We start from the raw sequence: 14,532 nt of genomic DNA, 5'->3' as shown, positions 1-14,532 counted from the left end.
TCCCAGACTTGCCTGCCTGAGGCCCGCGGCGTGGCTGAGCCAGTAGGCCGTACGGCCCATCTTCACCAACAAAGCACCCAAGACCCTCGCGAGGGGCCAAGCCTCGCAAGGTGGATGATGCAATACCTCCTCTGGAGTGGCCTAGCTAGGCAGGCTCACGAGGAGCGGAGATATCAAGGCGAGGTGAACCTCACGAGGCTCTCATGACATGAGCCGTGACGATCGACACCAGGCGGGCGCCAGCGTGCACAACGTCCTTGTTTCCTCTTTGGTGCAAAGGGGGCAAGCGCAACCGCGGAGTACCGAGGCCTCAGGCAAAGGTTGCCATTTCGGTGCAACAAGACCAAGACCATGGACTGCAAGACAGAGGTCATCGTGGAGCCCAGAACAGCGTCACCACCAGAACTTTGTGCAGGCGAAGACTACTTTTGTCAGGATAGCTTGTACTAGCTGTCCCCTTCAAATTAGCCCGCCATTGTTGGCTCCCTTCCCGCTCGATATTTGGGAAGAGGACCAGGGCCTGTATAAATAGGACTAGCCACCACTATAGTAAGTGGATCGGATCTTGGCTCAAGAGAGAGACCACCCCACACACACAAGCTCACCGAGCTCAAGAACGCCTCAACCTCAGGAGGCCGTTCTTCCCTTATATTGTTCATCATCAGCCCGAGAGGCAATCCACCACCACCACACTGGAGTAGGGTATTACACCACAACGGTGGCCCGAACCAGTATAAACCCCATGTCCTTCTGTGTTGTGAGTTCGTCTAGTTCGTCCGCAAGATCTTAGCGAGCTAGAGCTTAGATCGGTTGGAGGGAAAGACTTCGCGCGCACCCCAGTGTTCGAACCTTAAGGGTTTGTCGGAACCCCACACCCTGACAAACTCTATGGTCAGGAGGCGAGGAAGGTTTTCATACAACACCCATGGTTCAATTAATTTTGAAGTGTTTCTGAAGAGGATGAAGGACGGACGGACAATCATCCACAGGCACTAGCCTAAAGTTGCAAAGACCTTCAACATGAATGAAGGCTCAATATTCGCCTTCCACTTCAGCAGTTTTCCAGATGAGATGCATCTATCTATATACCGTCTATGATGCTAATTTCTAAAGGTTCTACATGTTGCATGTAAAACTTGGTGCTGGTGCAGTTGTGTAATGGGGTAGCTGAGTGATGAAGCTTTATCATGTTGTACTCTGGTGTATTTCAATTATGAAATCATGCTTCCTTAATATGGAAATGAAATATATTATGTGCTTAATATGAATGTCAATTAGACTAATAAATAGATTATTAATAATAGGCCAATTAGCCTGCTAATGGCGAATTAGCCTGCTAATTGGGTTTTGCTATTGCACACAATTATTAAGAAAATACCGTCGGTGATGACCTTAGGCAATGCACACAATTTCTAGTAATAAACCGTGTTGGATGAATGAACAATCACACACGACATCCTCTTGAAAACTGTTTGCGTTAGGCCACCTTGCGCAAACGTTTACCACATAAACACTGTGTGTGATGGACAGCCTTTGCCACACAGTTTCTTCTACGCACCGTGTGTGATGCATTCAATAACGCAAATGATAAAATTGTTAATATCGTGTGCAATGGCAACACTATCACAAACGATTTAACGAGGAAAACTGTATGTGATGTACATATGAACGGAAACGTTTTCCTTGGAGCGACTGTGTAGGATGTACATACGAACGGAGACGTTTAGCGGGGACTGACTATGTGGGATGTACTTGTGACCGGAAACAATTTCGCCTGTATAATTGTATTTTTAGCTCTATTTTACGAATTTCTATATTTGAGCGCTTGCCAGTCGCACACGACCTCATTTTGCCGAGCGTGTGTGCCAGGAGGGCATATCCCTGACGGTTTCTGGGTTGTGTGGGAAGGACCCCCTATCGCCGTCACTCACTAGGTGATGGTTCCAAATGCCGTCGTGGAAAGGGGTCAAAAACTGTTTGTATAGCACCAACACGTAATATTGTGTTCTTCAATTTACATTTGGTGGATTCTACTATTAAAAAACCTATGGGAAGAATTAATGATGTTCTTATTCTTGCAAATAGGAATTATGTGCCCATAGATTTTATTGTTCTTGATATTGATTGCAATCTGTCTTGTCCAATTATACTTGGTAGACCCTTTTTATGCACTATAGGTGTCGTGATTGATATGAAAGAAGACAATATTAAATTTCAATTTCCACTAAGAAAGAGAATGGAACACTTCCCTAGAATAATAATTAAGCCATCATATGAATCAATCATGAGGGCATCCTATGGATCTAAAACTAAAGATGACAATACTTAGATCTATGCATTATGCCTAGCTAGGGGCATAAAACGATAGCGCTTGTTGGGAGGCAACCCAATGAATAAAATTTATTTTTGACCTTTTCTTTCTATTCTTGAGTGTTTGCGCAATCATGCCTAAGTTATGATTGTGTTTTTATGTTTTAGTTAGTGTTTGGGCCAAGCAAAGCCTTTGGGGTCATGTTGGGTGATCATTGATTTGATCTTGTTGAAAAACAAAAACTTTCGCGTCCAGTAAAATAATTTTAAACATCATAGAAGCGACGAAAAATTCTGAATTTTTTACACAAGATTTATATACAAATTTCCCATGTTGTCCTAATTTTTCAAAAATTTTGGAGCTACATAAATATACTAAGTTTTCATATTGCTAGTTTGCTACAAACTGTTCTATTTTTGATATATTCTGTTTTCGTTGCATTGTGTGCTTATTTTGATGAATCTATGGGTTGTATCAGGGGGTATGAGCCATAGCAAAGTTGGAATATAGTAGATATAATGCAATATAAAATATGAATGGGTTTGCAACAGTACTTAGAGTGGTGATTTGCTTTGTTATTACTAACGGATCTCACGAAGATTTTGTTAAGTTTTGTGTGATTGAAGTTTTCAAGTTTTAGGTGAGATCACGATGGATGAGGGAATAAGGAGTAAGAAAAGCCTAAGCTTGGGGATGCCCCATGGCACCCCAAGTTAATATTCAAGGAGAAAAAAGCAACTAAGCTTGGGGATGCCCCGAGTGGCATCCCCTCTTTCTTCTAACGACCATCGGTATTTTACTTGGAGCTATATTTTTGTTCGTCACATATCATGAGTTTTGCTTGGAGTGTCTTATATTATATGAGTCTTTGCTTGTTTTGCTTTTAGTTTGTCACAAGTATCCCTGCTAGACACACCTATTTAAGAGAACCAAAATTATGCTATGATTTAATAGAATTGCTCTGTGTGCTTCACTTAAAAATTTTGAGCTATGGAATTGCTCTAGTGCTTCACTTATATCTTTTTGAGCACGGTGTGCTTTAATATTTTTTAAGAAATGCTCTCATGCTTCACTTAGATTTATTTGAGAGTTAGTAAATCTTTGAAGAAATTCTCTCATGCTTCACTTATATTATTTTCACACATGAAAATGTTTATGCCCATGTTCTTCAATTAGATTTGTTTGAGCTTGTCAAAAGCAATTGCAATATATTAAACTAGTCCCAATGTGATAAATATTCAAGAGGGATATAATAAAAACTTTCATGAAGATCATTGGACAAAGTAAACTTGATTATTTGTAATAGTTTTGAGATATGATGATAGTGATATGTGAGTCATGTTGGTGAGTAATTATGCTTTAGTAAGAATATTGGTGTTAAGGTTTGTGATTCTCTATGCAAGCACGAAAGTCAATAGTTATGCAATGAAATTACATCCTACTTGTGGTGCATTATTCGGTGTTAGTTATGCTTAATGCTCGCTTATGTGATTTTTTGTTTCTTGGTTGGTTGCTTCTCAATCTAGTTGCTAGCCTCCACTTGTACTAAGTAGAAATACTACTTGTGCATCCAAAATCCTTTAAACTAGTTTTGTCACATGAGTCCACCATACCTACCTATATGCGGCATTCCCATACCGTTCTAAGAAAATTTGTATGTGCCATCTCTAATTTTAAAAATAAATTTCCTTTTTGTGTGCTCGTACCGCTCATGAAGCGGCGGGGGGTGGCCAATATTTTCCATGCTAGATGTGTTTATTCTCAAGATGAGTGTTTATTCACGTGTCATTGCACGAGAGTGGAGCGGTAATAGGGATTCCCAGTCCTGAAATGAAAAAGAAATTTACTTTATGTTGTCAAATAATAAATTCCTTGGAAAGTGTTGGTATGGAAGACACCTGTGGATACAGCTAGCCATGGAAAGTGAAAGAATGGTGGAAAAAGGAATAAACTTTATTTTCTATTTGGGAACCACCTATGATATATCTAGCATGGAAAGTGTTGGGAATTACTCAGTCGTTTTCGTTGACAGGAAAAGTATGCCTCTCAAAAAAAATATCTCTCAATTTTAGCTTCGAGCTCAGGCACCTCTACAAATCCCTACTTCCCTCTACGAAGGGCCTTTTATTTACTTTATGCAATTTTTATTTTTATTTGAGTCTCCATCTTCTCTTATAAAGCACCAACTAAAGGGCACTATGATCGTACTTGAGCATTGGGTATAGCTAATATGCGAGTGCGTTTCATGAATGGATCAATGACTGAGCATGATGGGCTAGGGATAACTTCCTTTGGTGTTGATATTTTGAAAAACATGGTTGCTTACTGATATGCTTGAGTACTGAAATCTTCATGTCAAAACTATACTATTGATTTTAATCATATAAAAGTCCAAATGTCCATGCTACAAAAGAAAATAATATGTGCTGAACATGTTAGGCGGCATTCCACATCAAAAATTCTATTTTTATCATTTACCTACTTGAGGACGATTAGGAAATAAGATTGGGGATGCTGATACGTCTCGAACATATATATAATTTTTGCATGTTCCATGTTGTTATATTATCATTCTTGGATGTTTTACAATCATTTTATAGCAACTCTATATCATTTTTGGGACTAACCTATTGACATAGTGCACAGTGCTAGTTGTTGTTTTTTGCTTGTTTTTTACTTCGCAGAAAATCAATACCAAACGGAGTACAAACGTAGCGAAACTTTTTGGAGAATTTTTCTAGACCAGAAGACACAAGATGGGCTAAAGAAGTGCCAGAAGGGTGCCCCGAAGGGGGCATAACCCACCTGCGCGCACCTGGGGGCCCAGGCAGGCCCTGGTGAGTTGTGCCCACCTCGGTGGTCTCCCGCACCGCCTCTTTGCTCTATAAAAACCCCAATATTCCAAAAAACCTAGGGGAGACGATGAAACACAATTCCAACCGCCACAAGTTCCAGAACCACGAGATTCAATCTAGACACCATCACGGAGGGGTTCATCATCCTCATTGGTGCCTCTCCGATGATGTGTGAGTAGTTCATTATAGAACTACGAGTCCGTAGTCAGTAGCTAGATGGCTTCCTATCTCTCTCTTTTGATTCTCAATACAATGGTCTCTTGGAGATCTATTTGATGTAACTCTTTTTGCGGTGTGCTTTTTGGGATCCGATGAACTTTGAGTTTATGATCAGATATATCTCCATGAATATTATTTGAGTCTTATTTTTATCTCTTATATGCATGATTATTTATAGCCAACTAGATCAAATTTTCTTGCCATGGGAAGAGGTGCTTTGTGATGGGTTCGATCGTGCAGTGTTCTTTCCAAGTGACACAAGGGGCAGCAAGACCTGCATGTATTGTTGCTATTAAGGATAACAAGATGGAGGCTATTCCTACATGAATAGATCTCGTCTACATCATGTCATCGTTCTTATTGCATTACTCCATTTCTCCATGAACTTAATACATTAGATGCATGTCGGATAGTGGTCGATGTGTGGAGTAATAGTAGCAGATGCAGGCAGGAGTCGGTCTACTAATCTTGGACGTGATGCCTATGTAATGAAAATTGCATGGATATCTTCATAATTATTTGAGGTTCTATCAATTTCCCAACAGTAATTTGTTCACCCACCATGTGTTATTTCTTGAGAGAAGCCACTAGTGAAATCTACGGGCCCCGAGTCTATTCTTCATCATATTTGCTTTCCGATCTATTATTTGCCACTTTTATTTTCAGATCTATTATTCCAAAAACCCAAAAATACCTTGCTGCACTTTTTATTTACATCTTTTATTTCATGTTTTATCGAGATCTATTTATCCAATCTACCACAAATTTATCTATATTTTTACCCATGGAGGGATTGACAACCCCTCCTAATCGTCGGGTTGCAAGTATTTGTTCTTTGTGTGCAGGTACCGTTTGCATAGTGTTGCTTGGTTCTCCTATTGGATTGATACCTTGGTTTCATAACTAAGGGAAATACCTACCGTAGCTGTGTTGCGTCATAGCCCCCTCTTTGGGGAAATACCGACATAGTTCAAGCGACATTAGTGAGCATGTTGGTTTGCATAGCTTGTCCATTCGAGGACATCCATTTGTTGTTTTGATCATATTGGTATTTCTGTCCAAGTGGATGTACAAGAATGCCTAAGAACCTTATCTCGCTATATATGCTTTCTTGTCTCAAATTCTCTTCATGCTACATCACAAAAATTGAACAAGTCTGTTTCGGACCCTTTGTGTGAGGCGCACTCGGAGCCACCGATCTAAAAGGGATGCCTCCAAAACCTTCAAATTGATGTCGGTGTGACCAATTCACTCTTACTCGGACTCACCGAAATGGTTTGATTGATCTAGGTTTTCAATCTCGGTGCTATCGATTAGACCAACTCGGCATCACCGATTTGCTGTAACTGCACGTAGTTACACATCTCGGTGCCACCAATTTTGTTCCTTTTAGTGTCACCGATAGCAGTTGGGTATATATATCCCGCAGGCCCCATATGGTTGAAATTCCTCAAATGTCACATGCCCGCACCCCCACTGTTGTCGTTGCCCTCGTCTCCGGACTTCTTTGTCGCGTCCAGCGCGCCCTCGCCATTGGACTCTACCGCCGTCAACGGGTTGCTCTCCCGCCGTTGCCGTAGTTAGGGTAAAAATACCACCCCCTTGTTCTTAATTTTCTCCGATTCAATGCACTAGGGATTTGTCTTGTATCATGCTACATATGAAACACTTCTATCCACCAGATCGATTTCGTAGATAAGATACAGGTTAAAATTTTAGGTTTTCTCTGAAAGCATCTCGGACCGACCGAATAGGAATTTTTGATGCCACCGATTGGGCCCTGGCCATTGCACTAGTACGTATCGGTGCCGCCGAGAAGTACGAATTGGTGAGACCGAAAGTAACATTTCTGTGAAACCCTAGCATCTCGGAGACACCGAATCACATCTTGGTCTGCCCGAAATGGTGTGCTTAGGTTCTATTGAGTGTTTCGGTATCACCTAGACTACCAACTCGGTGGATCCAAAATGCAGCCTGTGAAAACTTAACACTAAGATTTGAACTCAATTTTCATGAAAACTATCTGCTTTTTTTGATGACTCATCTACTCTGCCCATACCTATCTATTCACAAGGTCTGTTTGCAAGATGACTAGTGCCAGTGACAGCTAGAACATGTCAGAGCAGCATGAGGATCTCAGTGAGGGATACAGTCCTAAGGGCAACTATTATGAAGGAGTGAGGATCTCACCTGAACTGCCCTAGGCTGCCACAAACACCAGGAAGAAGAGAACCACGGATGATGAGGATGAGGACGTTGTGGCTAGTGAGGCCACATCCAAGAAGAAGAAGGTTCTTGCTAAGGAGTATGGCACAACGGCCAGCACAAGACCTTCAGGCAATGCCAAGGAGAGATTGGTTGTGAGGAAAGTCCTAATCTCCAAGGCAGAACAAGCCACAACTCCCAAAGAGGCCATGACATTTACACTTGAGGATCCAAGTGATTCAAAGACATCAGATGCAAGAAAGAGGAGGAAAAGCCAAGGAAGACAACGGCTCGTGTTATTGGCAAACCCCTCATGGTTGCTGATGATCATGATGACGATGAGGAGGAGGAGGAACCAACTACTGATGCACCTTCAGCCAAGACACAAAAGCTTATGTCAGATGCTATGAAGTCTGCTGCCCCCTCCAGGCCCAAGTCCAAGCCCAAAGCACCAGCTCCCAAGAGGTCTACTAGGAACATCTCTGCTAGTGAGAAGAACAGAGCCCTAGTGCATGAGGCTGAAATTTATGATGAGCCACTAGTGCTTAGGAAGCTGAAGCCAAAGATTCCAGACCATGACAACTCTCATCCAGCTGCCGAGAACATGATGCTCAGAAAGGACAAAGGTCTGCGAGAGTGGAGGATGTCTGATCCATATTCTTTGAGGAGGAGGATTGCATGTGACTATCGTTTCCACACACAAGAGCAACATGATTTCTATGAGACTATACTGCCTGACAAGAAGCCCATAATCAGTGACATGAAGTGGGTGGACTGGAAGTACATTGATGCCAATGAGGATCACTTCCCCCATGTTCATGAGAGCTTCAAGCTTGCAGGAGTTGATGCATTTATTGGGAAGAAGCTCACCAAGTGGAATGATGAGATGATCATGCAATTCTATTCCACAACACATTTCTATCCAGATGGCAGAATTGTATGGATGACCGAGGGATCCAAATACGAGTCAACCATCTCGGAATGGGTTGAGATCCTTGGTGCCACAAAGGAAGAATAAAATGACATTGATGTCTATGGAAAACCCGTGATGGATCATAATTCAATGGCAAACTTGTACAAGCCCATGCCCAAGAAAGATCTCGACATGCATAAGCTTGGATCTCTAAAGCACTTGCTTGTTGGTTTGGCCACCACCAACACTATCTTGAGGCACACTCTTTTGCCCAAGTCTGGAGATGACAAGATGATCCGTGGCCACTTCATCAAGTTGCTACATTTGTTTGACACACCTAGAAATTCAAAGTCACGAGCCTTATAGTTGCAACAATCAAGAGGACCGCAGCTTACCAGAAGAGATCATGTGGATTTGCTCCACACATTTAGTTGCTCATCAACTTCAAGGTTGGAACGAGCACTTATCTACTTGATGGTGAGCATCTCCCATTGCAGCCTGAGTTTGAGGATAATGTTGTAATTATGGACCCTTCACATCCTTCATCTACTCGAGCTCAAGAGGAAATTTAGGCATCTGCAGCTGTAAAAGAAGCATAGAAGGCCTCTGCTCCTAATGCACCCATTGCCAACCTCAAGTCCAAGAATGACCAGATGACTTATCTGCTGGAAGCTACCCTGAGGATTGAGTGAAGTCTAGCCAACCTCACCAAGAACCAGGAGAGCCTAGAGCAGATAGTCAAGACTAAAGTTCATGATCTTGATGTGAAGATCACTGAGGTATATACTGTTCGGGAACGCAGTAATTTCAAAAAAAAATCCTATGCACACACAAGATCCATCTAGGTGATGTATAGCAACGAGAGGGCAGAGTGTTTTCCACGTACCCTCGTAGACCATAAGCGGGAGCGTTATGACAACGCGGTTGATGTAGTCGTACGTCTTCATGATCCAACCGATCCTAGCACTGAAGGTACGTCACCTCCGCGATCTGACATGTTCAGCTCGGTGATGTCCCACGAACTCTAGATCTAGCTGAAGTCGAGGGAGAGTTTCGTCAGCATGACGGTGTGATGACGGTGATGATGAAGTTACCGACGCAGGGCTTCGCCTAAGCTCTACAACGATATGACCGAGGTGGAAATCTATGGAGGGGGGCACCGTACACGACTAAACAATCAACTTGTGTGTCTATGAGGTGCCCCCTCCCCCATATATAAAGGAGTGGAGGAGGGCAGGGCCGGCCCTCTCATGGCGCGCCCAAGGGGGAGTCCTACTCCCGATGGGAGTAGGATTCCCCCTTCCCTTGTTGGAGTAGGAGAGAAAGGAAGGGGAGAGAGAGGGAAGGAAAGGGGGGCCGGCCCCCCACCCAATTTGGATTGGGCTTGGGGGGCGTGCCCTCCACCTTGGTTGCCTCCTCCTCTCTCTCACTAAGGCCCAATAAGGCCCATTGACTCCCCAGGGGGTTCCAGTAACCCCCCGGTACTCTGGTAAATGACTGAACTCATCCGGAACCATTTCGATGTTCAAACATAGCCTTCCAATATATCAATCTTTATTTCTCGACCATTTTGATACTCCTCGTCATGTCCGTGATCACATCCGGGACTCCAAACAACCTTCGATACATCAAAACACAAAAACCCATAATACCGATCGTCATCGAATGTTAAGCGTGCGGACCCTACGGGTTCGAGAACTATGTAGACATGACCGAGACTCATTGCCGGTCAATAACCAATAGAGGAACCTGGATGCTCATATTGGTTCCTACATATTCTACAAAGATCTTTATCGGTCAAACCGCATAACAACATACATTGTTCCCTTTGTCATTGGTATGTTACTTGCCCGAGATTCGATCGTCGGTATCTCAATACCTAGTTCAATCTCGTTACCAACAAGTCTCTTTACTCGTTCCATAATGCATCATCCCGCAACTAACTCATTAGTCACATTGCTTGCAAGGCTTATAGTGATGTGCATTACCGAGAGGGCCCAGAGATACCTCTTCGACAATCGGAGTGACAAATCCTAATCTTGATCTATGCCAATCAACAGACACCATGAGAGACACCTGTAGAGCATCTTTATAGTCACCCAGTTACGTTGTCACGTTTGATAGCACACTAAGTGTTCGTCCAGTATTCGGGAGATGCATAATCTCATAGTCATAGGAACATGTATAAGTTATGAAGAAAGCAATAGCAACAAAACTAAATGATCATTTATGCTAAGCTAACGGATGGGTCTTGTCCATCACATCATTCCCTAATGATGTGATCCCGTTCATCAAATGACAACACATGTCTGTGGTCAGGAAACTTAACCATATTTGATTAACGAGATAGTCAAGTAGAGGCATACTAGGGACACTCTATTTTGTCTATGTATTCACACATGTACTAAGTTTCTGGTTAATACAATTCCAGCATGAATAATAAACATTTATCATGATATAAGGAAATATAAGTAACAACTTTATTATTGCCTCTAGGGCATATTTCCTTCAGTCTCCCACTTGCACTAGAGTCAATAATCTAGTTCACATCGCCATGTGATTTAACACCAATAGTTCACATCTTTATGTGATTAGTTCACATCTCCATGTGACTAATAACCAAAGGGTTTACTAGAGTAAATAATCTAGTTCACATCGCTATGTGATTAACACCCAAAGAGTGATCATATTTTGCTTGTGAGAGAAGTTTTGTCAACGGGTCTGCCACATTCAGAGCCATATGTATTTTGCAAATTTTCTATGTATACAATGCTCTGCACGGAGCTACTCTAGCTAATAGCCCCCACTTTCAATATGTATCTAGATCGAGACTTAGAGTCATCCAGGTCGGTTTCAAAGCTTGCATCGACGTAACTCCTTATGACGAACTCTTTGTCACCTCCATAACCAAGAAACATTTCCTTATTCCACTAAGGATAATCTTGACCACTGTTCAGTGATCCACTCTTGGATCACAATTGTACCCTCTTGCCAAACTCATGGTGAGGTACACAATAGGTCTGGTACACAGCATAGCATACTTTATAGAACCTATGACTGAGGCATAGGGAATGACTTTTCATTCTCTTTCTATTTTCCGCCGTGGTCGGGTTTTGAGTCTTTACTCAACTTCACAGCTTGCAACACAGGCAGAACTCCTTCTTTGACTGTTCCATTTTGAACTACTTCAAAAACTTGTCAAGGTATGTACTTATTGAAAAAAATTATCAAGCGTCTTGTTCTATCTCTATACATCTTGATGCTCAATATGTAAGCAGCTTCACCAAGGTCTTTCTTTGAAAAATTCCTTTCAAACACTCCTTTATGCTTTCCAGAAAATTCTACATTATTTCCGATCAACAATATGTCATTCACATATACTTATCAGAAATGTTGTAGTGCTCCCACTCACTTTCTTGTAAATACATGCTTCACTTCAAGTCTGTATAAAACTATATGCTTTGATCAACTCATCAAAGCGTACATTCCAACTCCGTGATGTTTGCACCAGTCCATAGATGGATCGCTGGAGCTTGCACACTTTGTTAGCACCTTTCGGATTGACAAAACCTTCTGGTTGCATCATATACAACTCTTCTTTAATAAATCCATTAAGGAATGTAGTTTTGATATCCATTTGCCAGATTTCATAAAATGCGGCAACTGCTAACATGACTCGGACAGACTTTTAAGCATCGATACGTGTGAGAAATTCTCATCGTAGTCAACACCTTGAACTTGTCGAAAACCTTTTTGCGACAATTCGACCTTTGTAGATAGTAACACTACTATCAGCGTTCGTCTTCCTCTTGAAGATCCATTTATTCGGAATAGCTCACCGATCATCGGGCAAGTCAATCAAAGTCCATACTTTGTTCTCATACATGGATCCCATCTCAGATTTCATGGCCTTAAGCCATTTCGCGGAATCTGGGCTCATCATCGCTTCCTCATAGTTCGTAGGTTCATCATGGTCTAGTGACATGACTTCCAAAGCAGGATTACCGTACCACTCTGGTGCGGAACATACTCTGGTTGACCTAGGAGGTTCGGTAGTAAATTGATCTGAAGTTTCATGATCATCATCATTAACTTCCTCACTAATTGGTGTAGGCATAACTGGAACTGATTTATGTGATGAACTACTTTCCAATTCGGGAGAAGGTACAATTACCTCATCAAGTTCTACTTTCCTCCCACTCACTTCTTTCAAGAGAAAACTCCTTCTCTAGAAAGGATCCACTCTTAGCAACAAAGATCTTGCCTTCGGATCTGTGATAGAAGGTGTACCCAACAATTTCTTTTGGGTATCCTATGAAGACGCACTTCTCCGATTTGGGTTTGAGCTTATCAGGTTGAAACTTTTTCACATAAGCATCGCAATTCCAAACTTTAAGAAATGACAACTTGGGGTTTTTGCCAAACCATAGTTCATTCGGTGTCATCTCAACGGATTTAGATGGTGCCCTATTTAACGTGAATGCAGCTATCTCTAATGCATAACCCCCAAAACGATAGCGGTAAATCAGTAAGAGACATCATAGATTGCACCATATCTAATAAAGTGCGGTTACAATGTTCGGACACACCATTACGTTGTGGTGTTCTAGGTGGCGTGAGTTGCGAAACTATCCGCACTGTTTCAAATGAAGACCAAACTCATAACTCAAATATTCACCTCCACGATCAGATCATAGAAACTTAATTTTCTTGTTATGATGATTTTCCACTTCACTCTGGAATTCTTTGAACTTTTCAAATGTTTCAGACTTATGTTTCATCAAGTAGATATACCCATATCTGCTCAAATCATCTGTGAAGGTCAAAAAATAACTATACCCGCCACAAGCATCAACACTCATCGGACTGCATACATCAGTATGTATTATTTCCAATAAGTCAGTGGCTCGCTCCATTGTTCCGGAGAACGGAGTTTTAGTCATTAGGCATGGTTCGCAAGCATCAAGTGATTCCAAAAGCCCATTAGTATGGAGTTTCTTCATGTGCTTTACACCAATATGACCTAAATGGCAGTGCCACAAACATGATGGACTATCATTGTTAACTTTGCATCTTTTGGCATCAATATTATAAATATGTGTATTACTGCAATCGAGATTCAGTAAACCATTTACATTGGATATAAGACCATAGAAGGTTTTATTCATATAAATAGAACAACAATTATTCTCTGACTTAAATGAATAATTGTATTGCAATAAACATGATCCAATCACACTCATGCTCAATGCAAACCCCAAAAATCATTTATTTAGGTCCAATACTAATCCCGAAGGTAGAGGGAGTATGTGATGGTGATCTTATCAACCTTGGAATCACTTCCAACATACATCGTCACCTCGCCTTTAACTAGTCTCTGTTCATTTTGCAACTCCTGTTTCGAGTTACTAATCACAACAACTGAACCGGCATCAAATACCCTGGGGTTACTATGAACACTAGTAAAGTACACATCAATAACATGTATATCAAATACACCTTCGTTCACTTTTCCATCCTTCTTATCCGCCAAGTATTTGGGGTAGATCCGCTTCCAGTGACCATTCCCTTTGAAGTAGAAGCACTCAGTTTCAGGCTTAGGTCCAGCTTTGGGCTTCTTCACGGGAGTGGCAACTTGCTTGCCATTCTTCTTGAAGTTCCCTTTCTTTCCCTTGCCCTTTTACTTGAAACTAGTGGTCTTGTCAACCATCAACACTTGATGCTTTTTCTTGATTTCCACCTTCGCCAATTTCAGCATCGCGAAGAGCTTGGGAATCGTTCCTGTTATCCCTTACATATTGTAGTTCATCACAAAGTTCTAGTAACTTGGTGATAGTGACTAGAGAACTTTGTCGATCACTATCTTATCTGGAAGATTAACTACCACTTGATTCAAGTGATTGTAGTACTCAGAAATTCTGAGCACATGCTCACTAGCTGGGCTATTCTCCTCCATCTTGTAGGCAAAGTACTGTCAGAGGTCTCATACCTCTTGACACAGGCATGAGTCTGAAATACTAATTTCAAGT

This window comes from Triticum urartu, chromosome 6A (genome assembly GCF_056163025.1).
Source record: "Triticum urartu cultivar PI428250 chromosome 6A, HENAU_Tu73, whole genome shotgun sequence".
Taxonomy (NCBI): domain Eukaryota; kingdom Viridiplantae; phylum Streptophyta; class Magnoliopsida; order Poales; family Poaceae; genus Triticum; species Triticum urartu.
Note: the sequence above shows the minus strand (reverse complement) of the source record.